Source organism: Nyctibius grandis, chromosome Z (assembly GCF_013368605.1).
Source record: "Nyctibius grandis isolate bNycGra1 chromosome Z, bNycGra1.pri, whole genome shotgun sequence".
Classification (NCBI taxonomy): Eukaryota; Metazoa; Chordata; class Aves; order Nyctibiiformes; family Nyctibiidae; genus Nyctibius; species Nyctibius grandis.
In genome coordinates this window covers 55,887,583-55,898,124 of record NC_090695.1, presented here as the reverse complement: position 1 = coordinate 55,898,124, position 10,542 = coordinate 55,887,583, and the positions used below count along the sequence as shown (strand labels likewise).

The 10,542-nt window shown below is 47.9% G+C and overlaps 1 long non-coding RNA gene across 1 annotated transcript; it reads right to left on the bottom strand.

Moving 5' to 3' along the window:
* Positions 1 to 276: 276 nt before the first annotated feature.
* LOC137676706 (uncharacterized) lies at positions 277 to 7,457 on the bottom strand. Its single transcript, XR_011050120.1, has 3 exons — positions 7,304 to 7,457; positions 1,981 to 2,126; positions 277 to 712 (listed from the first exon to the last, which is right to left on the bottom strand). It is a non-coding gene; the product is annotated as an uncharacterized lncRNA (long non-coding RNA).
* Between the last annotated feature and the right edge of the window lie 3,085 nt (positions 7,458 to 10,542).

The window sequence follows — 10,542 nt, the reverse complement described above, 5'->3', positions numbered from 1 at the left end:
AACTAGTGATAGGACAAGAGGACACAGCCTCAGGCTTCGCCGGGGGAGGTTCAGGTTGGACATTAGGAAGAATTTCTTTTCAGAAAGGGTTATTAGACATTGGAATGGGCTGCCAAGGGAGGTGGTGGAGTCACCATCTCTGGACGTGTTTAAGAAAAGACTGGACGTGGCACTTAGTGCCATGGTCTAGTTGACATGGTGGTGTCAGGGCAATGGTTGGACTCGATGATGCCAGAGGTCTCTTGAGGAGAAGGAACACGCCTCCACAAAATCCAATGTGAATCAAAGTGAAGACATTTATTAAGCATAAGCTGTCCCTTTTATACATTTTGTACTTTCCCTGGCTGTAAGCATGTGCATTGCTATTCGTTAATATTACTAAACATACTCTTCTTTGATGTGTTGATTGGTCACTGCTCTGCCACTGGTCCTTCCTTAATTGGCTCCATCAGTTCTTGTTTCTTCTCCTCCGTGTTCGGCTCCCACCGGCTACTCCCTCAATTCTTGTTTGCTCAGCTGCTGTTTTTCCTCATCTCTTGAAGGTCGGCTTGTTGACACTAGCTACATGAATCTTCTCACGCAGCTAGGCCTTCACTCCATACTCTCATACTTCTGGCTCATTACATGACCATTCTGCTCCAAAATCCCCTCTACAATTCCCCCTTTCTTTTCTTGAGCCAGAAAGGCCGTGTTTATTGTCCGCTGCAGGGCCCTTTGCAAGCAGGAGAATAAACATGGTAATACAAGGATGATAATACAAATCACAAACAATCCCATCAATAGCATTTTAATCAATCCGACCAGCCACCCTCCAATTCCCAAATTACCCAACCAGTCATCCAGGAACCCATGCTGTTCCCGTATTTTCTGTGTGGCATCCATGAGCTCTTTGATCTGCTTATGAATTGACCTGGAATGATCGTTCAGATCCATGCAACACATCCCATCAAACTCCTGACATCCGTGACCGTGCACTAATAATAAAAAATCTATAGCAGCTCTATTTTGTAAGGTAGCATGTCGGATACTATCTACATCATTGGCTAATGTTCCTAAAATTCTAGAACTTTGATCAGCTCTTTTTGCAACCCAGCAAGCTAAATTTCGCAATTGTGTTAGTCCTTGTGCAGCAGCCACACCCGGTGCAAAAATAGAAGAAAGAACTACTTTGGTCCTAGACCATAGTTCTACCTCATCTTTACATTCTTTCCCTAAGGTAGTGACACTTCTTTTAATCTTGTGTAGGTTAGTGTGGTTTAATATGACCTTTCGTGTAGGCATTAGTAAGCTTAATTTACCTATGGTACACGGATCTCCCAGTTTTTTACTGGGCAGCCCTGGCCAAGCCCTATCTCCACAAATTAGGAATAAACCTTCTGGTAATTTTCTAGGCATGGCCAAATCCGGTGCTGGCTCTGTTCGACTACGCCCTACGTTTGCACATCAGATAGATTCATTTTGCCACAATGGATTACTGGGTGTGACATTTTGTAATCTCTTTATGTCGTTCTGATAAATGTTTGATCCCTCTGTGTAATTGAAAAACACACAGGATTCTGCCTCTAAAGTTCCTAGGATGTCAAGTTCTTGGGGCTCTAAGGGACTGACAGGCAAGCTATCGTCCCATAAATCCCAATGTTCGCCACATTTCATTGCATTCTCACAGAGGCTCTGTTTCAGCACATTCAACCCTGCCACTATCTCCTTACTTTCAGATCTGTTTAAGGGGACCCCCACTAGAAATGTATGAAAGGGTTGTTCAGGCTGAGCTAAGGAGGCACAAAACTGCGTCTGGTTCAAGCTCCGCATCAGAGTCACCCAAACGTTGTGACTCCCCTTCCATGGTGTAGGTGGAAGGACTATCGGTTGATGACCTTTTGTCAGGTCCAGGATCCAAAGCAGGCTTAACACAGAAAAAACAACCCCTTGCTTCATCATGACTGCGCCTTTTGCTCCCTTTTCTATACCTCCCACGCAAACCTTTTTTCACACTTCCCGCAGTCAGGGCACTGGATCTCTCGAGAGGTCAGTGTTCCGAGGCAGATCCTGAGTTGGCTCCTGTAGTTCAGGTTGTTTTTGTAGCCACGGCTTCACCCACTTAGCTGGTACCCATTTGGCTCCTGTATCTGTAACAACACATGCATACCCTCGACCCAACGTTATTAATTTCATTGGACCTTCCCACACACCAGTCACCCCATTTTTTACCATCACTTTGGCTTGTTCCTGTTCTTTCTGAAAAGCCTCCATACCTCCCTTTAACCCTGCACCATGTTTTACTGCTGGAGGTACAGAGTAGTCCTGTGGCAAGCGTAAAAAGTTTAGTACATAAAGCGCTTTACACAACCTGTCAGGAGGAGATAGCCCTGGCTCTCCCCCTTTTTGTTTTTGTAAAAGGTGTTTCAGAGTTTGATTCATGCGCTCCACAATAGCTTGTCCCGTTGGTGAATGTGGGACACCTGTTATATGTGTTATAACCCACAGTTGGAAAAAGTCCTGTGTGGCACGTGCCACATAGCCTGGGCCATTGTCCGTTTTAATAGTCTGTGGAATGCCCAGGGCTGCAATAGCAGAACGCATGTGTCGTTGAACGTGTTTGCTGGATTCACCTGTTTGTGCTGTAGCCCAGGTAGCAAGGGAGAAACAGTCAACACTCACGTGGACATATTTCAGCCGTCCAAATTCGGGGATGTGTGTTACATCCATTTGCCATATCTCCAACGGTCCAGTACCGCGGGGGTTGACACCAGGCGCTAAACCACCCCCAAGATGTTGACAGTCTGGACAGGACTGGACTATCCCACGTGCATCTGCACTGCGTAGCCCAAACTGACGCCGCAGTACCTTAGCAGATTGATGGAAAAAGGCATGGGATCGTTGTGCTTGAGCGAAGCGATCAATTGAAGGCGCAGCCCAGGCAGGTGCGACAAGTTTGTCTGCCCGAGCATTGCCTTCAGCTAAGCCTTCCAGGAGTCCTGTGTGACTACGGATATGTGTGATGAAATATGGATGCAGTCACTCTGTCAGCAAAAGCCATAATTCATGAAAAAGTTGGTATAGTTGTTCATTAGCTATCTCTTTGAGCAGAGCACGCTCCATCCTCTGGACAATCCCTACGACATATAAAGAGTCACATACCGCATTAACAGGTGCTGTGTTCCATCGCCGGAAGACCTCCACCACAGCTCGCAATTCTAATTGTTGTGTAGACCCTTGAATGTCAGATAAAATTATATCATGCCACTTCCCATTGTCTAACCATGTTAGTGCTGCTTTTTGAGCTTTGCCTCCAGCATCTGTAAAAACGGTGACACCACTGACCGGACGTTCTGACCTTTTTGGTAATTCTTCCCATTGACCCAATTGCAGCACGGAGAAGTATTTGTGAGGGGGTAGATGTACCTTCAACTCGCCCCTATAATCCAATAACGCAACTTGTAATGGTATGGAATTTTGTAATGCCCATTGTAGATACTCTGCAACCAGTGGAATAACCAAAAAAGCAGGTTCGACGCCTGCTATCTCTACAACCCTCTGCCTTCCTTTCATTACAAGTTGTGCTATGGCCTCTACTTTCGTAGTGATGGTACGTTTTGGTTGCATAGGCAAAAAGATCCATTCCAGCACATGTAGAGGATCCTTGTCAGTCACCCACTGCATAATTAATGCCAGGGGGTGGCGATCGTGATTGATAACCAATACTCCAATACTGTAATCTGGGTCCCAACGGTGAGTGTATGCCATAGCTATTTTGGTACTCAGGTGTTTCAATGCCTGCTCAGCTTCCTGTGTCAATGTGCGGGGGGCATCTGCACCACCTCCTCCCTTTAGCAGTTGCATCAAAGGTGCCAATTCAGCATTGGTGAGACCACACAGGGTTCGCACCCAGTTGAGGTCTCCCAACAGTTTTTGTACATCATTTAAAGTACTGATATTCACACGAATTTCTAGTTTTTGGGGTCTAACAGTTGTTTTGGTAATTTCCCACCCAAGGTACTTCCAGTTTTCCTCCTGTTGTACCTTTTCTGGAGCTATTTGCAATCCACCTTTTGCTAGTTCAGTCTGCAGTGTATGAATCAATTGTTTTTTATCCAATTGTTTCCCTGCTATTAGAATGTCATCCATATAATGGTATATAATCAAATTTGGAAAATTCCTTCGCACAGGAACAAGTGCCCAGGCCACATACATTTGACACATTGTCGGTGAATTTTTCATTCCCTGTGGTAACAAAACCCAATGATAGCGTTTCATAGGTGCAGCTTTGTTCACTGATGGCACCAAAAAAGCAAATTTCTGATAGTCATCAGGGTGCAAAGGGATGGTGAAGAAACAATCTTTTAAGTCAATGATTAAAATGTCCCAGTCTTTAGGGATCATATTGGGGGATGGAAGCCCTGGTTGTAGGGTTCCCATATCATCCATGACCTCATTGATTTTTCGAAGGTCATGTAACAAACGCCATTTGCCACTTTTTTTCGGAATAGTAAATATTGGGGTGTTCCATGGGCTTGTTGTGGGCTCATTATGACCTTTTTCCAGTTGTTCCTGTACCAAGCTTTCAAGGTGGGCGATTTTTTCTGCAGACAGCGGCCATTGATCAACCCAAACTGGGGTTTCTGTTTTCCAGGTTAGTTTTAGGATTGGTCGCCCTTCATCAATGGCCGCCTCTAAAAACCCTCACTGTTAGTTACCAAACGTGCCCCTAATTGACTTAATGCATCTCTCCCCAGTAAACAAATGGGGACAGGCATCACATATGGTCTTACTGTACAGGTACTCCCATCCTGCAATTTGCAACAAATCACATTTGTACTGATTTTAGTGGTCTGTATTCCCCCGACCCCCAAAATGGGCGTAGGGGGGATCTCCAATGGCCACGAATGAGGCCACGCTGCTTGACTGATTATTGTAACGTCTGCTCCAGTATCAATCAGCATAATTACCACGCAAGTTTTCCCACCAGGTTCTTTTAGTGTTACCCGTTCTGTTGGTTTTGCCTTGCTGATAGCCATTGCCAGATAAATGTCAGCCTGGCCTGTTGATCCAAAACCCCCAGCCCCTCTTATCTGATTCCCAGCTGTGGGCACAGCTGATTTAAAGGGGACCAGTTGTCCAATTTTTTCTCCTTTGGGTATATGAATTGGTGGCAGGGGGGTCCATACCATAATAGATATGACCCCTGTAAAATCGGCATCGATTATACCGGGTAAAACGAAAAGACCTTTTCGGGTCTTAGAGGATCGCCCGATAAGTAAGGCACTCAACCCGTGACCCAGTGGGCCTTTCATATCGGTGGGTATACATTGTACTTGCGGGTCTATCAGAGTCACCTCTACTGCTGTGGCAATGTCGACCCCAGCACTCCCTCTTGTGGCGGCGGCGACGCCATCCAGGCAGCCCGGGTGGAAGACCTGTTTTGTGTCATCGCGCTGGGTCTCCTCGCGCTCGCCCTCCCGTTTCCCAGCCGAGTTCCCTGCTTAGTGAATCTAGATCAGCATTCATCTGCACGGTGACCGTATTTCCGGCAGCGATTGCAGGTCCCTGCAAACTCGTGACTTTTTACTCGGCATTGAGCCTTAAGGTGTCCCGGTTTGCCACAGTTGTAACATTTTGGTCCCTGATCGCCTCTCCCTGATCGTACTAGAGGTTTCACCGCTGACGCCATGTATCCTGCTGTTTCTTCCGTTGTTCCTACGTGCTCACACGCATCCATCATTTCTGCCAGGCTAGAATTTTTGGGTAATGTCTGTAAAATGCGCTTACAAGTAGGATTAGCATTGTCGACTGCCAACGACATTAGCAACGCCTCTCGAGCTACATCGGTCAGCGATGCCCTTTCCAATGCTTCACGCAATCTTTCTAAAAATGTCATATAGGGCTCAGATGGACCTTGCCTTATTTTTGTATAGGCAGGAATTACTTTCCCATCTTCTGGGAGGGTTTTAAAAGCCTCTCGGGCTAAGGTGGCAGTAAGTGCCAAGGCTTCTGGTCTAAGTCGTGCCTGTCGCTGTGGATCACTAAACTGCCCTTCTCCCACCAGTTGGTCAAATGTTATCCCTAAAAGAGGATCATTATCTCCCCTCCCCAGGTTTTCCACCGCTGCAGCCTGTGCTGTGTCATGCCACCTCGTCCGCCACAAGAGTTCCTGCATTGGGGTTAAAATCATCGCCATCAATTGCTTAAAATCAAAAGGTGTTAAAAGCATAGACATAAAGATACTATTTATAAATGCTTGGGTATAAGGTGCATGCAACCCATTTTGTTGTACCGCTTTCCGTGCCTCCTTAACAATCTCCTACTGTAATCCTACCCAGTGCGGTGGTTCTCTCCGATTTCCCAAAATAACTGGGAAAGCTGTGGGCAGAATCTCCCCCTCCACTAGCGCATTCCGTATAACTCCTCGCCACCGTAATCGCGGATCGTCTCCTCCCCCGTCCCCCATGACAGAGTGCATACCAACATTCCCATCCATATTTCTCATGCGGCTAGTCCCAGCCGCCTCAGCATCCCCCCCGGCCCCCCTGGCCCCCCCGCGTAGGCGTTCCCTTTCTTCTTCTCTCCTCTGCTCCTCCTTATGCTGTCGCTCAGTTAAGGTCGTCTGTCTTTCCAGGTCTTGTAATTTTGCTAACAATTTTTCCGCCCAAGCCACCGGATCCTTAAATTTCCCTGGACCGCCGGCAGGCGATGGGGGAGACGACGGGGGCAGAGGGGGATATTTGTATTCGGCGCGATTTGCGAGATTGGCAGCTCGCGGAGGCTTGAAGGGTGGGGGGGTGGGCTCGGGCTGATGCTCATCAACCTCCATTTCCTCCGGTTTAGGGGGCTCCCCTGTTGGTTTAGGGGGTATTTAAATTTTCTCCTGCTCTTCTGGTGGTGCGGAGGGGTTTGAAAAAACCGGTATTGGCGGCTGACCAAAAACACGAAGACCTCTCGCCCCAGGGTTAACCTCTGTTGGACGCAGAGCCGTAAAAGCCCCTGCTGCAACAGCCCTCTCTGCTTTCATTTCTTGAAGAGCAGTAAGAACAGCCCTCCATGCAGTTGCCAGTTCTATTGCCTCCTTTTCCCCACTGCTTATCGCTTCCCATAAACCCTTTCCGATATCTTCCCAAGTGTCCACCTTAAAAGCGCTCTGGGGGTCCGAAGGGAACCCATGCTCTCGACACCAAACTAACAGTCTCCGGAGCAAATGCTCATCATGTTTCACTCCTCTCTTAGAGAGGATATGTAGGAGAAGCCTTACTATCGCACTTTCTTCTTTAGAAATATTTTGGCCCATCTCCTTTTTCCCCCGGCTGCTCACCTCACTAAGTGTCCCGTTGCAACGTTCTTTTCTTTTCTTGCGAGTCGTCCTTCGTCTCGCCCCGGTCTTCAGACCTGCTGAGCCGTACTCCAGCCGGTGTACCTCCTTCTGGGCTATTCCCCGAACTTGCCGTCGATCAGCGTCTCATCAGGGTCACCATCTGAGGAGAAGGAACACGCCTCCACAAAATCCAATGTGAATCAAAGTGAAGACATTTATTAAGCATAAGCTGTCCCTTTTATACATTTTGTACTTTCCCTGGCTGTAAGCATGTGCATTGCTATTCGTTAATATTACTAAACATACTCTTCTTTGATGTGTTGATTGGTCACTGCTCTGCCACTGGTCCTTCCTTAATTGGCTCCATCAGTTCTTGTTTCTTCTCCTCCGTGTTCGGCTCCCACCGGCTACTCCCTCAATTCTTGTTTGCTCAGCTGCTGTTTTTCCTCATCTCTTGAAGGTCGGCTTGTTGACACTAGCTACATGAATCTTCTCACGCAGCTAGGCCTTCACTCCATACTCTCATACTTCTGGCTCATTACATGACCATTCTGCTCCAAAAACCCCTCTACAGTCTCTTCCAACCTGGTTGATTCTGTGATTCTGTGATTTTGTGATTCTGTGCTGTAACAGATGGCTAAAAGCTTTTCGGAAGGGACAGGAGAGGAAAGAGAGGTGGTGGTGTGGCCCTTTGCATTAGGGAGTGTTTCGATTGTATAGAGCTTAATGATAGTGATGATAAGGTTGAATGCCTATGGGTAAGAATGAGGGGGAAGGCCAGGAAGGCAGATATCCTGGTGGAAGTCTGTTATAGACCACCCAACCAGGATGAAGCGGCAGATGAGCTATTCTACAAACAGCCAGCTGATGTTTCAAGGTCACTAGCCCTTGTTCTAGCAGGAGACTTTAATTTGCCAGATGTCTGCTGGAAACTCAACTCAGAGGAAAGGAGGCAGTCTAGGAGGTTCTTGGAGTGTGTAGAAGATAACTTCCTAACACAACTAGTTAGTGAGCCCACCAGGGGAGGTGCCCCGCTAGACCTGCTGTTTAGGAACAGAGAAGGTCTGGTGGGAGATGTAGTGGTTGGAGGCCGACTTGGGCACAACGACCATGAAATGATAGTTTTCGATTCTTGGGGAAAGAAGGAAGGAGGTCAACAAAACCTCTACCTTGGACTTCCGGAGGGTGGACTTTGGTCTTTTTAGGACACTGTTTCAGAGAGTCCCATGGGAAATAGTTCTTGATAACAAAGGGGTCCAGGAAAGCTGGACATACTTTAAGAAAGTAATCTTAAAGGCTCAGGAGCAGGCCATCCCCATGAGCCGAAAGACGAGCCTTAGGGGAAGAAGTTCAGCTTGGTTGAACAGGGAGCTTTCACAAGAACTTAGGGGAAAAAAGAAGGTTTATGATCTTTGGAAAAAGGGGCAGGCAACTCAGGAAGAGCACAAGGATGTTGTTAGGTGATGTGGAAGGAAAATCAGAAAGGTGAAAACTCAACTAGAGCTCAGTCTAGCCACTGCAGTAAAACATAATAAAAAGTGTTTTTATAAATACATAAACAACAAAAGGAGATCGAGGGAATATCTCCATTCCTTATTGGATGCGGGGCAGGGGGGGTAGAAACACTGTGACCAGGGATGAGGAAAAGGCTGAGGTCCTTAGTACCTTTTTTGCCTCAGTCTTTCACAGTAAGACCAGTTATCCTCAGGGCAACTGCCCCCCTGAGCCAGTAGACAGGAACGGGAAGCAGAATAGACCCCCTGTAATTCAGGAGGAAGTAGTTAGCAACTGGCTGTGCCACTTGGATGCTCACAAGTCTATGGGACTGGACGGTATCCACCCAAGGGTACTGAGGGAGCTGGCGGAAGAGCTTGCTAAGCCACTTTCCATTATTTATTATGAGTCCTGGTTAACCGTGGAAGTCCCAGATGACTGGAGGCTGGCCAATGTGGCGCCCATCCACAGGAAGGGCTGGAAGGAGGATCCCAGGAACTATAGGCCTGTCAGCCTGACTTTGGTGCCGGGGAAGGTCATAGAACAGATCATCTTGAGTGAGATTACACAGCACATAGAGGACAACCAGGGGATCAGGCCTAGTCAGCATGGGTTTATGAAAGACAGGTCCTGCCTGACCAACCTGATCTCTTTTTATGACTAGGTGACCCACCTAGTGGATGAGGGAAAGGCTGTGGGTGTAGTATACTTTGACTTCAGCAAAGCCCTTGATACTGTCTCCCACAGCATTCTCCTGGATAAGCTGGCAGCCCACGGCTTGGACAGGTGCACTCATCTCTAGGTTAAGAATTGGCTGGATGGCCAGGCCCAGAGAGTGGTGGTGAACGGTACTGCATCCAGTTGCCATCTGGTCACTAGTGGTGTCCCCCAGGACTCAGTACTGGTCCCAGTCCTGTTTAACATCTTTACTGATGATCCGGATGAGGGCATCAAGTGCACCCTCACTAAGTTCGGTGGGAGTGTTGATCTGCCTGAGGGTAAGAAAGCTCTGCAGAGGGATCTGGACAGGTTAGATAGACGGGCCGAGACCAATGGTATGAAGTTCAACAAGGCCAAGTGTCAGGTCCTACACTTTGGCCACAACAACCCCATACAGCGCTACAGGCTGGGGGAAAAGTGGTTGGAAAGCGGGCCGGTCGAAAAGGGTCTGGGGGTATTGGTGGACAGCCAGCTGAACATGAGCCAGCAGTGTGCCCAGGTGGCCAAGAAGGCCAATGGCATCCCGGCTTGTATCAGAAATAGTGTGGCCAGCAGGAGCAGGGAAGGACTTGTCCCCCTGTACTTGGCATTGGTGAGGCTGCACCTTGAGTACAGTGTCCACTTCTGGGCCCCTCACTTCAAGAAAGACACTGAGGTGCTGGAGCGAGTCCAGAGGAGGGCAACTAAGCTGGTGAAGGGTCTGGAGCACAAGTCTTATGAGGAGTGGCTGAGGGAACTGTGGTTGTTTAACCTGGAGAAAAGAAGGCTGAGGGGAGACCTTATTGCTCTGTACAACTACCTGAAAGGAGGTTGTAGCAGGGTGGGGGTCGGCCTCTTCTCCCAGGCAACTAGCAACAGAACTAGAGGACATAGCCTCAAGCTGCACCAGGGGAGGTTCATGTTAGACATTAGGAAAGATTTCTTCACAGAAAGGGTTAACAGGCATTGGAATGGGCTACCCAGAGAGGTGGTGGAGTCATCATCCCTGGAGGTGTTGAAGAAAAGACTAGATGTGGCACTTAGTG